General features: G+C 41.2%; 1 long non-coding RNA gene across 1 annotated transcript in view; it reads right to left on the reverse strand.

Annotated features, from left to right (window-relative positions):
- The window catches only part of LOC108449281, a 181453-nt gene that overhangs the window by 135482 nt on the left and 32371 nt on the right, over window positions 1-13600 (reverse strand). The window contains exon 6 of the long non-coding RNA XR_001865430.1: window positions 13361-13535. This is a non-coding gene — a long non-coding RNA (uncharacterized LOC108449281). The remainder of the gene's footprint in view (window positions 1-13360; window positions 13536-13600) is intronic.

Below are 13600 nucleotides of genomic sequence, written 5' to 3' on the forward strand. Positions count from 1 at the left end.
GAATTTGATATGACTAGAAACAATTCAAAATTTGTTAAAATAATTTTTAAGCCAAATATTATCATCATTGAAGCTCATGCAAGTGCTCATGTCCATGCACTGGAAAAATAGGAATATCATATTATATTTGTCATGGTTATTGATAGTAAAACATTTTAGGACAAGCTGTAAGAACAATTGAGTGGTAAGGAATGGTTGTACTATTAAATTTCATCATTGGCCCAGTGTACTTAAGACAGCAAGTACACAATCTCTTTCTGCTTTTTAAAATATTATTTATATGGACTTAGCTGTCCTCTGTTAAATAATGTCATATAGCCACTGACCCAAAAAAGCAATTGATCAGTTGAATAACATAGGAAGGTTTATCATCTGTATGCAACATCTCAGACTTTTTGAAGTTTGAGTACCTAAAGTGCCATTCTGAAAAATGTGTCTCCAAAGGAAATTAATTGGGATTATTTTAGCTGCCTCATTCTAGGATTGCAGCCTAATACCAAATTTTGCCTGATCTCTTCCTATTGCTCAGTGAGGTCAGACAGGAGGTGCAAGGGGACAGGTAATGCATTCAGTATTGACTTCTTGAGCTACAGTTTACCATCAGTTTTATTTCAATGGGATTAGTGACCAAACAGAAGACACAACTTGGTGTGTGACCAGCTCAAGAGACAGTTCATCCTCTGTCAACTAAACATAAAGTAGAATATTAAGAACAAATTTTGCAAGGACCAGCTGACACAGGCTTTGTTGCAAACTGCTGTGAGGTGTACATCCCCAGTGTTCACACTACCAGCCATTTACTAGTGTCCATCCTACCTCCTGGAATCTTCACACTTCCTCCTAGAAGAGGCAGCCTCAATACCACCATTCCTCCTGCACACTCAAAAGCTACACCACCAAGAATCAAAATAGCTCTCTGGCCTATTCTGTGCTGAAGGAACTGATAGTTTCTTAAATGGGGCACACAACCAGCTGCTAACACCAAAAGCAACATTCTCAAAACCAAGACCGGGTAACAGATTTTGTTCAATGCCTATATGTCTTTGAATAACAAGATGTCAGCAGCCCTGATCAAGCAGCCACAGAATCAGTCATAGAATGGTTGGCATTAGAAGGGACCTCTGGGAGGTCATCTGACCCAGCCACCTTGCTTTAGAAGGGCTACATGAAGCAAGTTGCCCGGACCATGTCAAGATGGCTTTTGAATACCTCCAAGGATGGAGGCCTCATAGCCTTCCTGGACAACCTGTGAGTGACCACACACTCACCATGTAAAAGTGTTTCCTGATGTTCTGATAGCACCTTCTGTGCTCCAATTTGTGCCTGTTTGAGCCCATGGCCTGCTAGAAAGATGGCAGAGAAAAACCACCTGGAGTACTAGGCAGAGTTGGAAGACAGGAAGGCTTTGCTAAATGAGAAGACTTTAAACATATCTATGCACAATTATAGGCTTCATACACATAAGGACCAGTTTTTCACTCCTTTAGTGGTCCTGTTATGAGGTCTGTGATACAGATTCTGTGACAAGCTCCACTTGCACCCTTCATGCTCTTGTGTCTCTATCAGAAGATCAGCCTTGATGCCTTATCAGGCCTTCTAGACACAGAGACTGGACAGGAGTAAAGGAATAAAATAGGTATTTATTTGAAAGGCCTTCAAAGGTACCCCCGGGGGAGCCACAGGCTATTGTCAAAGATGGACCCCAAGATGGACAACAGGTCACGAGTTCTTCACACTTTTATAGGTTTGGTTCATTTGCATATCAGGGTTAATTCTCCAATTAAAGCTTCAGTTCAATGATGTAATTTCCCCTCCGCTTGCCCCCCTTAGAGGCTCTTTGGATTATACTTTTTGGGCCTAGGAAGGTCTGGGTGACCTTGGAGTGCAGGCCCAGAGAGGCTTTGTTATGTCTACCTAGCACAAGTGAGCAGAAATTAGCAAGCTACAAGAAACCTCAGAGTTACACTCTAAGCAGTACAGAATCAGAAAAATATAAAAGTTAAAACCTCGGCATCAGCCTCACTCTGTAGCGATGGACACACAAAATAAATTACAGTGAGACTTCTGGAAACTGTCATCTGGAAAAGGCCAAGAAGTCTGATTTTCTTCATTGCAGAAGCTTTGGGCAGGAGCTGGAATCCTTGTTATGTGCTGTGGGGTTTTTTTCTGGTGAAATATTAGTTTAATGTTTTTGAAAAGCTTTTGCCTTTTTTGTGGGCATATCATCAAAGTGTATTAGTTTAATACTTGCTATCGTTCACTTACTGGAGAAAAATCATTAAACACATGTCACTTCAAAACTGCGTGACATAATATGAAATTGAAATGACCTTTATTTTGGCACAGTACTGCACTGAGTTAGAGTATTATGAAGTCCCAAGTGTTGCCTGTTTACAAATGCCAGACAGGCTACTACTATGGCTCTAATGTGCTCAGAGATTGAGCAGCCTATGAGCAACTGTACCTAACTGAAAATAGTGAATTAGATGTGGGGGAAGATTCACAGCTTACCAGAAGGAAAAGCCACTACTTCAAGACAATGGTTTTATTTATGTTGGAAGTTTGACCAAATAGAATTGGAAATTTTGACCAAGTACTCACTTTTGTTAGATGCTGTTTCGGTGTTTGGCCTCCTATCATGCAATCCATAAACTTGCATCTTGGGTCTAGGATACTTCTTCCCTTCCATATGGCTCTCGCACCAAGTCTGTAAGAGTGACAGCTGAATGTGTCACAGTCATGCTTAACTTCAAGCACAAAGGTGTCTAATTCTAAGTCTTAAAAATGCACATGACCGCATCATAAAAAGCCACAGGCTGCAACACAGATCTTCAAAGCACTGCCGGGGAGTGCACAGATGTGTACATCACCCCTCTGCACCCACTGCGCCATTCTCAGGACTCAGGGTAGTCAAACAAGAGTCAGATTACCACTCATTTCCTGAGGTTGTTCAACAGCTTTGGACAGCATCTGATGGATGCTGTGGATCACTAATATTCTGTCCCCTGGACCTTTTAACACACATTCAGCCATCCCCCTCTCACATCAGGGGACTTCTCCTGAAGAGGTACAGGTCTCCAAGACAAAGACATGACTGATTCTTATATCTGTTCCAACAAGGAACTCCATGACTATAGCAGTTGCAGCATTTCGCTGTGTCCAACTGAGGTCCTTCTCCAGAGGCCTTACAACACAAAAGGCATTTTGTAATAGCTCCCTTTGAAATCAAATTAGCGATGTTTCAAGGCGTGACCCGTAAAGGGCTGCTGTCCAGAGTGGACATGTGTTTGACAGATACATCTTCTACCTAGCGGGCCTCTTCAAGAGTACAGATGGAATCAAGATGTGTGAACAGAGCTCCAAAAGGGGAGCCATGGGATATCAGGATATACAGCAAAGCACTCTGCCTCAATAGATAAAAAGGAAACAATATCAGATACAGTGTGAAATAGCTCACTCCAGCTGGTAGGACAGATTCTGACAGCATTATATAGGTAAGATTACTGCAGAGAAAAATGCTATTCCATATGTGCCAAAGCTAGCAAAATATAGCCTGAATTAAACTATATAACCTTGTGCCAACTCCTTATAAAAGTCACAGAAAGTCACAATCTCCTACTTCCATTTGTCCATATACTGCAAAATGCTAAAAGTTATTGTGGGCTGTAGCTCAATATACGCAAGTACACAATTTGATGGGCTGGAGACTAGGGTATCTAGAAAGCAGTTTATTTTTAGCTGTCTAGCCACAAAATTAATGGAAAAGTTAGAAAAGAAGATGAGCTTTCAAGTTTGCCACAATATATTTACTTATCTGACAGAAAACTAATCACCCCCTTGTCCTGCAGGGTCAATTTCTCTGGAGCAGGAACGAAGATGAGAACTCCCTTCCATAGTATATGAAAATAGGAAAGCATTCAGTGGCTGGCCTTTCCAAACATCCAAAGGTCCCATTTGACTGTAATTTAAAGTATGGCAGTCCAAGCCTCAGCTCCATAATTCATTTTCACATGAATTAACAGACAAAAAAATCATGCTAGTATATCAAAAACACCTATAGCAGCCAAATTAAAAGAAACACCTGCTGTCAGGAATTCCATAAGCTACTCCTTGTTGCCACGGTCTTTTTTCTGAAAAGAGGACACAACAGAGATTAACTGTGTGCATTTTGCAAGATGAACCAGAGTCCAGGGCAAGGACCTAAAAAGATATAGGCTGTGCATTATTCACTATGTGTCAGGACCAGCCATTTCTGAAAAGAAACCAGACATTTTAGGCTAGGACTAGAAGCCAAGGTCAAAATACTAGAGTGAAAAATGCCTGTGGATGACAACAGCACACTTCACTGATGGTAGAACTTACATCAGACTCCCAATGAGCCATTTCTTCAATGATCTTCAAGTTCTGCCTCTGCTAACAGGAATGGCAACCGTCTCAGGAAATGGAACCAGTTTCTACCTTCTCACAAAAAGGATAGTGAAGCATGCCATACTGTACATAGTTCAGATATAAGGTTATAACCAAGATTTGGCCCAAGTTCTTGTATATCTATCTTTTCAGCTGCATTTGATTTTAAAAATTGCTGACTAACACTCATAATTTTGATATTATTTTTCCAGGAAATTACTTTAGAACCAGGAACTGTCACAGTGACCACAGACCTACACACAAGTGCCATCCTGATAAACTCACCATCCCTGTGAGACACACACAATATGAGATCCAAACCCTGATATGAAATGCCAACCCAAAAAAGGTGGGAATTCAGCTCACTCTCCACGTTCAAGCAGATCTTCCTTGGACTGCAAAGACGGTCAGTTGTCAGACAGACTTTGATCGTTCCCTCAGGGCAGGAGTGAGAAAATCAAACTTCTACCACTAGAATTTGATGAATCCCAGTGTGGCCACAGCTCTTTCTCTTGGATTATAAACCTAGTTAAAGTTTTGATAAAGGAGTTAGTAGCTGAATGGTAACAGGATCATTCTCATCAGTGCATCTGTATCAGCAGCAGAGCAACGTCTTCCTATTGTTTCTGAAGGAGTAACTACTCATGTTCTCCATGTGGACTATAAATAAACTTGGCCGTGGAAACTATGCTGTTGGAGTAGTCGATTAAGAGAAAGTATAAAAAAAATAATGCATTAAAACACAGACTAAAGCCCAAAGGCAATGATCAGTCTGCTCCATCACCCAGGTTAGTGAACATGAGCCAACACCTACACTTTGAGTTCCCCCCTAGAGTGGTACCTTTTCCTTTTCAGTCCTTCATGACATATTTACAGCTCTGTCTCTCAGCAGCCCCTACTGAGACTCCAGGGATCCACAATGGCCTGTCATTAATGTTATTTTTCTTGTGCTACTACTGTTACAAGCCAATAGAAGATATTCAGGAAGGAATTAAGAGTCTGTGTTAATGTGATTTCTGTCATCCCCATATATCTTGTATTAGGTTGAGCATACTCTTTCTCCCTTTCCCCATTTCAACAGGGCTTCCCAATGTATATGCTAGAGAAGTAAGTTTGCATTAGCTGTAGCTGCACTAGACAACTGAACAAGTCTGGGACGTTTCTTTGGGATTACAGCTACTGTCTGCAAACATTTCCCATTCATACTATTTAACCTTCTTAACCTCCAAAACAAGATGGTCAGGTACCTATTCAGAATAGGTGCTGGGTTGGAGCTCATCCCTGAATGGTGCCTGTAAATTATTTGAGAGAAATCTAGTTGTTCCAGGTCTAAAGCCTGCCAGGGACTCTTCTAACACTCAGTTGTAGACAATGTGGTGCTTGGGGATGCTTCCTCACAGTTTTCTTTAATAGATATTGCTGTAGATAACAGGAAAAGAAACTCAAAATCATACAGAATCCAGTGACCAGTGTTCTGGTTTTACAGTTGTTTTCTTTTGTTTTCATTTAAATTCCTCATCAAAACTGCCCTCTACCCACTAATATCATATTCTACTCATTTAAAAAACTATTCAATGCTCCTATGAACACCTTCATAAGCTGCCAATATATTATCAAACTTAAAGCATTATATTAGACCCTGGAAATACTATGGGTACATAAAACACACCCAGTAATGATACAACCCTTTCAGACCAGAAGGTGTCTATCTTTCAGACCTCCATAGAGAGATATTGAGTCTCTCTTAAGGGGCTACCCAATCTGTATCATTCAGCAGATCCGAAACAAACTGAATCACATTACAGAGCAAGCATTTACAGGTCTCTACTCTAGGACAGAGCTCCCCATCTCTTGTATGAATGTGACAGCTCCCACGCTAAGGTCACTGGTTTCTGGGTTATTCAAGAATTCAGTGTTGATGTAGAGTCGATGTGTTCCCACTCAGTTATGCAGCTAGGACACATCACCCTTCAGTTTCACTGTACATTCTCAAACACATAGGCAGACACAAGGACAGTAGTTTTAAATCCTTACAGAATGGAAAAGATCTTCCCTGCTCAGAGACAAGAATTCCTATCTCTCCCTGGCATCATTACTTGGTAGCAATAACCCCAAGGTGCTGAGACCACATTTAGCTTTATGGAATAAAACATAACAAGCTGTCAAAATGTGCATAAATAAATTAGAGTCATTATTCCAGCTTAAGGTTCTGGGGACAAAAACAATCCTCTTGAAGTTCGCTGTGACGTTATCTGCAGCAGGAGCCAAGCATTAAAATTACGTCCTGTATACAGAGAGCTGTAAATGCATTCTGTCTTAGAGCCTGGCACTGCAGCACAGAAATCAACAGGCCTGCCTTGGAATACAAAATACAGCAGTTCAGGGCCAATTCCCTGCCCCTGAGCACAAGTTTTATGGCACAGCCTGTGTCCATATGGCTAAACTCTATCCTTCTGCTCACTCCCCAAAGAGGAGTTCTCGTCCGTATCTGCCTGCTTGGAATAGTCCCTGGCTCACGCTGCTGCCCTGACCCATCTCGAGGCCCAACTGCAGAGAGCACTGGCTGGCACAGGCAGAACTATGCCCCGGAGTGTGCTAACACCCAAACTCCACAGGTCACCAACACTACTGCTCCTGGCTCTGCTAGTGTACTGACACAGCCACAGTCTGGGACTTCTGCTAGGATATTACCCTAAATGTTTACCCTTTTCTGACTTCCAATAATATAACAAGAAATGCAGAAAGCGAGATTCTAAAAAGACATGAGGAATGAAGACATAAACACATTTTGTGTATGGGGATATAAAAGAACTGTACCAGGTGAGACCACACATCCATCATGCCTCCATCACTAAGCAATTACACGAACTTAGGAAACAGTGTGATATCAGGGTAAGCACACAGTGATACCTCCTCAGTACAGTCTCCTGCAGCACTTTGTGACTCAGAGACTTCCTAAACAAAAAGTGGTACCCTGGTATTTAAAAGCCTTATGAGGATTCTTCTCAAAGAAAACGAACTCTGGATTTAAAAGCTATATAATTAAAAATCCAGTGAAAACAGGCTTCAGCAATTTGAATTATAAACAAGGAGCAAACCCATTCATCCAGAAAACACATTTTACATCAAAAGAACATCAAAACAAGGATGAACCAATAGTAGTGTCATTACAAGAAAGCATCAAGCTGAAAGCTACAATCTCTAAGAGCAAAATGGCACTGACATTATCACAGAAGGCTTTTGCTTGGGCTCAGTGCACATAAAACACAACAGAATCAAATTTTGTAGTCTATTCAAGGCAGAACCTGCTGTGGGAGAAATCAAAACAAATGGCTAGTAAATCTGGCAAAATGCAGGATCCCTCCTATTTTGCAACCAACAATTTTTACAGCAAATGTTTTTTCCTGACTTTTTTGGTATACCCCTTTAAGGTTTTGAAAAACCACCATAGCAACTGCGTCCTTAGGTTCTGATGGGTATTTTTGAGCTGCTTGCTAAATCCGTATTAGGAGCTGAGGCAGCCATGGCAATATGAAGAATTGTTCCATTCCTGAGTGGGAAATTCCATGAGATAAAACATTCTTGCATTTTGTCCAGCAGAAATACTGTATTTCCACTGAAAATGCCATACTAATAAGCTCACTAGTGATGTTTTTCTAGAAATTAGTAAGACAGAAAAACTTCTGACTTCTCTGTCTCCCCTTCTCTCTCTTCAATGTGGGATCAAGTTGGTCAAACCAAAAATCTAAATGCACTTTTCCCCCTAATAATAAAGAAATTGATATTTCCTTACTTTTGCCTTGATGTATCAAAAACATACCAAGGCAAAATCATCCTGCTTTCCAAAACTTTTGGTTGACCATGTAAAGGAAAGACTCCCTAGAAATTCACCTAGCACAGAAAGGTTCTTGCTTGCTCTGTGCTTACTCACAGCTCGGTCACAACAAGGCAGATGCAAACTTGAACATCCATGATATGACTGCTCTGAGATTTCTCCTCACCTCCATGTACATTGTAAACATGAGGTTTACAACATTTTTATTTGGGAAATCATGGAAAGTTACAGAAATTAATTTGGAGCAGGTGACAGAACAATTCTGACTAGGACAGAAGTCAGGAAGAATACAAAGTCTTCTGCCAAGCTTGCGAAGGAGGGAAAAGGTACTACAACACCGAATTTGTGCCTCTATAGATCACTATCTGATGTATGTTAGAGGAATGCTGGTTATGTCGTGTGATTCTCTTCTGCCAAAAATTTCCTCATCTGCAAAATGGTTGATGCCTTAGGTTTTAACTTTTATATTTTTTTAATTCTGTACTGCTTAGTGTGTAACTCTGAAGTTTCGTGTAGCCTGTTAATTTCTGCTCTCTCATGCTAGGTAGACATAACAAAGCCTCTCTGGGCCTGCTCTTCAAGGACATCCAGACCGTCCTAGGCCCAAAAAGTATAAACCAAAGAGCCTCTAAGGGGGGCAAGCAGAGGGGAAACTACATCATTAAAGTGAAGCTTTAATTGGAGAATTAACCCTGATATGCAAATGAACCAAACCTATAAAAGTGTGAAGAACTCGTGACCTGTTGTCCATCTTGGGGTCCATCTTTGGCAAAAGCCTCTGGCTCCCCAGGGGGTACCTTAGAAGGCCCGTCAAATAAATACCTATTTTATTCCTTTACTCCTGTCCAGTCTCTGTTTCTAGGAGGCCTCTTAAGGCATCATGGTGACAGCAGTATTGTCAACCTCACAGCGATCCTGTAAGGGCAATGACATGCTGCCAGTGATCTTCCACTGGGCAAATATTAGATGGAGGACAGAAGAGCCACCACCCTACGGCCTCCACAAATGCCAGAGAAGCATATGCAGAGCAGATCTATTCATGTGTGATCATTTTACCTAAACCAGCATTGGCCTGGATTCCTCAGATCATTAATGGCCTTCAGAACACAACTACTACACCAATGCAAGATAAAAATGCAGTGCTTACAATTATATGTGTAAGATCAAATTAATAGAGAAACAGAATAAATGGATCTAATACTATCAGATCAGAATATATTTGAGCTGCAAAGGATGTAAGAAAAAAAAAAAGGGGGAGAAAACCCCAAAACTGTGCAAAATGATCCTTCAGGCTAACCAGCAACTCTAGTAAGCCAGACATACAGCAAGGGCTTAGGGACCAGCTTGGTAGGGAAGGGAAGCATTCTCATGATGTGTACACTGTAATGACAGCGGCAGGTGACACAAGCCCCTCAAAAATATTGCATTGTAAATGCAGCAACATCCTCTCAGAAGGAACAGCTTCATATGAAAGTGTCCCAGAGTCTCTCACACCCCATCAGTGGTCTCTGTGTCTCAGAATATATATGGAAAAAACAGAGGCATCACTGCAATATATCCCTGGAAACAGGTCAATACACAGGAGAGGCAGCTTTACACAGAGACACTGTGAGGTTCCCCATTTCTTTTCCTCTCAGTCTACGTTGCAGCAGGACAAAGGGCAGACATAACAAATATGGGAATCACCAAAAAATCCTAGGAAGTATTTTCCTGAAAATACTGTGTGTACAAGACTATATCCTACTCCTTTCCCCTCTGGTGGTTACAGTCATGCCTTACATGGGCATGCCTTATTACTAAAGACAGGCAATTAAATATGGGAATGGATGTCATGTAAATGGTCTGCGTTCTTGTGAAACCATTTCACCATTCTTCCATAAACCAGAAAATATTTAGCAAGAGTTGTCCAAACTGGGCACAGGTGCAAGAATGCAATTGAAAGGTGAATATCGTGTGCTGGAAGCAGATCTAGACAGAAGGATTCAGCATGAAAAATATTTCCTTAGTTCTCAAGACATAGAATTTTCTTCTTCTGGCCTGAAAATACTTGTTACTTTAATTCTGAAACTTTGAGTTTTCTATTCATACTTCCAACAACAAACTGTCAGCTGCTGTTCCAAAATTTACAGTGTTTCACAAAAAAAACTACTGACCGCAGCAAAATACTCTTCTGCTGGCTCACATAGACAAAAGCACTTGAGCCATTGGAAAACACAGCAAAGAATAAAACATTCAGCCATTAAAACTCACTTATCCATTTAGTTTATCTCTAACAGCCTTTCAGAGCTTCAGTTCAGTGACTGAAAACCCCCCAAATCTGGAAAATGGTCAATCTGCACAGAAAGCACTTTCCAACAGCTTTGATGTCTCCTGGTGAGACTCTACATTGCTCCAGAAGCCCCGGGGATATACACTGTAGCAATATAAGGGCTGAAATTTGTCCTTATAATTTCGTACCACTAAAATCCTGAGTAATCCTCATTTTGAAGACTTAAATGAGACTTAAGAAGTACATAGCCTCATACCAAGTCTTCTTTGTGTTGGCACAAATTTCACCCAGGCAAGACAATATTTGCTCAGGTGCAGTACCTTGGGTGAGAGTTAATCCCTTTCATTTCTGACACAATACTTATTATGTACAATAACTAATAAAAGCCACTCTTGAGATCGACAACCTACACACTTTCAATTTCCTCTCATGTACTGTAGCCTTTCATAAGCTCCTTTGATCCTGTATAGGTGTCAATCTTTGCATGCATATAGGTCACAAGAAAGTTCATCTCATGTTAATAGCCCAGTCACCTTCAGATACATAGATTTTAAGCCATTTCCATTTCCAAATTTCAATTTATCATCTTGTTTTAGTTATTGCATTATTCTCAAAGATGCAAAGCAACAGAGACTGTGATTTTGCTTGACGTATCAAAGAGGAAAAAGTCATGTCAAATATCAAAGCTTCCTTCTTTCCCAGCCATTTGGAGACACATGTGCACACTGTGCTCTTCCCTCTCAAGGGAAAGGTGGGCCACCTGAGGCAGGGTTTATGGGGCTACTGACCCAGGAGCAACATTCCTGAGACAGTGATTGGTCTTAAATCACACCAAATACACAATTGAATCATGTGGGCTCAGGATGCCTCACGAAATCCGAGCTGAGGACTCTGATTTTGAGGAAAGGCAGAGGGCTACCTGATGCAGGCACTCCTAGAAGACCACTGATGAACATGGAGCATGACTTTACCCTCATCTTCCTCCAGTTCCAGAGGCTGAGGATAGCCCTTCACAAGTGTACAGGCTGGATCCTTCTGCAACCTGAAACCCCTGCCCAAAGTAAAACATCCTCTATAGTTTTTTTGGGTTTTTTCCACAAGCCACCAGCACTGAAAGTTCTGCCTTCTTTGGTGTTTCAAACAGGACCAGAAGCTACCAGTGACAGAGTGCAAGACAAGAGGGACTGGATTTAATCTTTTCTGAGAAGGTAAACCTTACAGAAATGTTTGTTTTCACTCTGCTGTTCAACATTCCAGCTAGTGGGAAGCTTCAGGAACTTGTTCCAATGGCTTGTTTCTCCTGCTCCCTCCCATGGCAAATTGAAATCAATATTTTTAGATTCTTGTCATTCCCTTGAAGACTCTCTCTCCCTCCCTTTCCGAGGTCACACAAACTTTGCTTTGGACTCCAAACTATTAATTTTTCACATTACTCATTTTAGGTGTCTGAAAAGCTTCTTACTCATCAGCCCATAGAAGGAAGTGATCTTTTTTTTTTTCCTTTTTAAGACAAATAAGAGATACAGATCTCAGCAACAGAAATTAAGTCTCTTCCAAGCCATTGCAACAAGGTGTCTCCAAGCCTGACTTGAAGTCTCCCATCCTTGACACACACTGGCTTTGCTTCATGATCAGAACCCTTTGCTTCCTTGGGCACAGCAAAAAAAAATCTGTGTCAGTTGAGCAAATCAGGAGTGCTTTTCTAACCAGGCAAAGTAACTGTAGGGAATGGTACTGAAGTTGAATTCATTTCCCACAGGTCACCAAACACTGTGTCAAACGTTACTGACTTTTGGTAGCCATGAGCTTAAGTTAGGCTTACACTCTAACTAGAGCTTAGCAGCTGCGTAGCCCAGTGTCAGCTTCAGGAGCTCAGCAAGGACTCCTGTCAGCTCTGCCTGGAAAAAGAGATGAGCATGTAATAGGAAGTGGCCTGTGAAGCAAGAAGCAGCCTTCCTCATTTACCAAAAGTTCCCTTTTCTGCTCAGCTCCTCTTCCAGACTCATTTGGATTAGCAGAGGAATATACCAGTGCAGTCCTACCTGTCAGCAGGGAAGAATGTTTGTGCATCTGATTCCTCTATCTCTCTACCAGAGCTTTGCTCTTGGATCTCCTGTGGCTCCTGATAACCTCCTACGTTACTGCAGCTATTTGTTTAACATAAACCCATAAAATTCTTGAGGTTGCCACATCACCCTTTTCTCCTGTCCACACCCAGGATCTCCTCATCTTCTTACATACAGTAAACAATTCCCCACAGGGTCCACATTTGTTGTGATAACTCACCAGCCCATTAAAACTTTAACTCTGACGCACGCAATGCAGCAAGCTTGTGCAGTGCTGTCAGGTAAGACTTTGCTGATGCACTCAGACTTACCAATAAAATAATATTTGTGTTCTCAAAACCATCTACTGAAGTTTCCCAGAATGCCATAGCAAGAGCTACAAAGTATTTTTAAGGGAAAAAAAAAAAAAAAGAGATTGAGAAAATATTTTTCACCATAGAGACTTCAGCAAGTTAAAGATTATGTAGACAAGGCAGAAAGCATTTTGCAAAGGTATAAAGACCGTTTTGTTCTGCTCATTTATACAGTTCCTTTGGTTGAGTACAAATTGGATGCAAGTAGTACCATAATCAAGTATTTCTAGTTTGGTCCTTGAGTGGGCAGAATACAACTGAAATCCAGATGATCCACATTTTTTTCATCAGGTAAGCCAGGATGACATACAGGGGAAAAACAAAGCAGTTTGCAAATGTCCCTATCTAGACTTCAGGTCTGAAAAATCTGCTGAGCTGCTTGTGCTTGTTTGGAAAAAGTCTTAAGCCTAGATCAGCAAGAAGGTCTTACCTTGCTGCATTGCTTCATGCCTGCCTGGGACAAGGTCCTGTGCAATTATTTCTGTACTCAGGATGTCTGAGGTGTGAATCTTAAGTGCCCTTCTCTGCAGACTCTTGAGAATATACTCTGACAGACTGTACTATGCACAGTCTCTTCATTCAGTTGTCTTTTAAGATGAGGTTCCCTTTTCAATAAACACATAGGTGTAAATTTACAGACAGGCATAGCATACACAGCCAAAAGAGAGAG

This window comes from Corvus brachyrhynchos, unplaced genomic scaffold, assembly GCF_000691975.1.
Source record: "Corvus brachyrhynchos isolate BGI_N302 unplaced genomic scaffold, ASM69197v1 scaffold116, whole genome shotgun sequence".
In the NCBI taxonomy this organism is placed as follows: Eukaryota; Metazoa; Chordata; class Aves; order Passeriformes; family Corvidae; genus Corvus; species Corvus brachyrhynchos.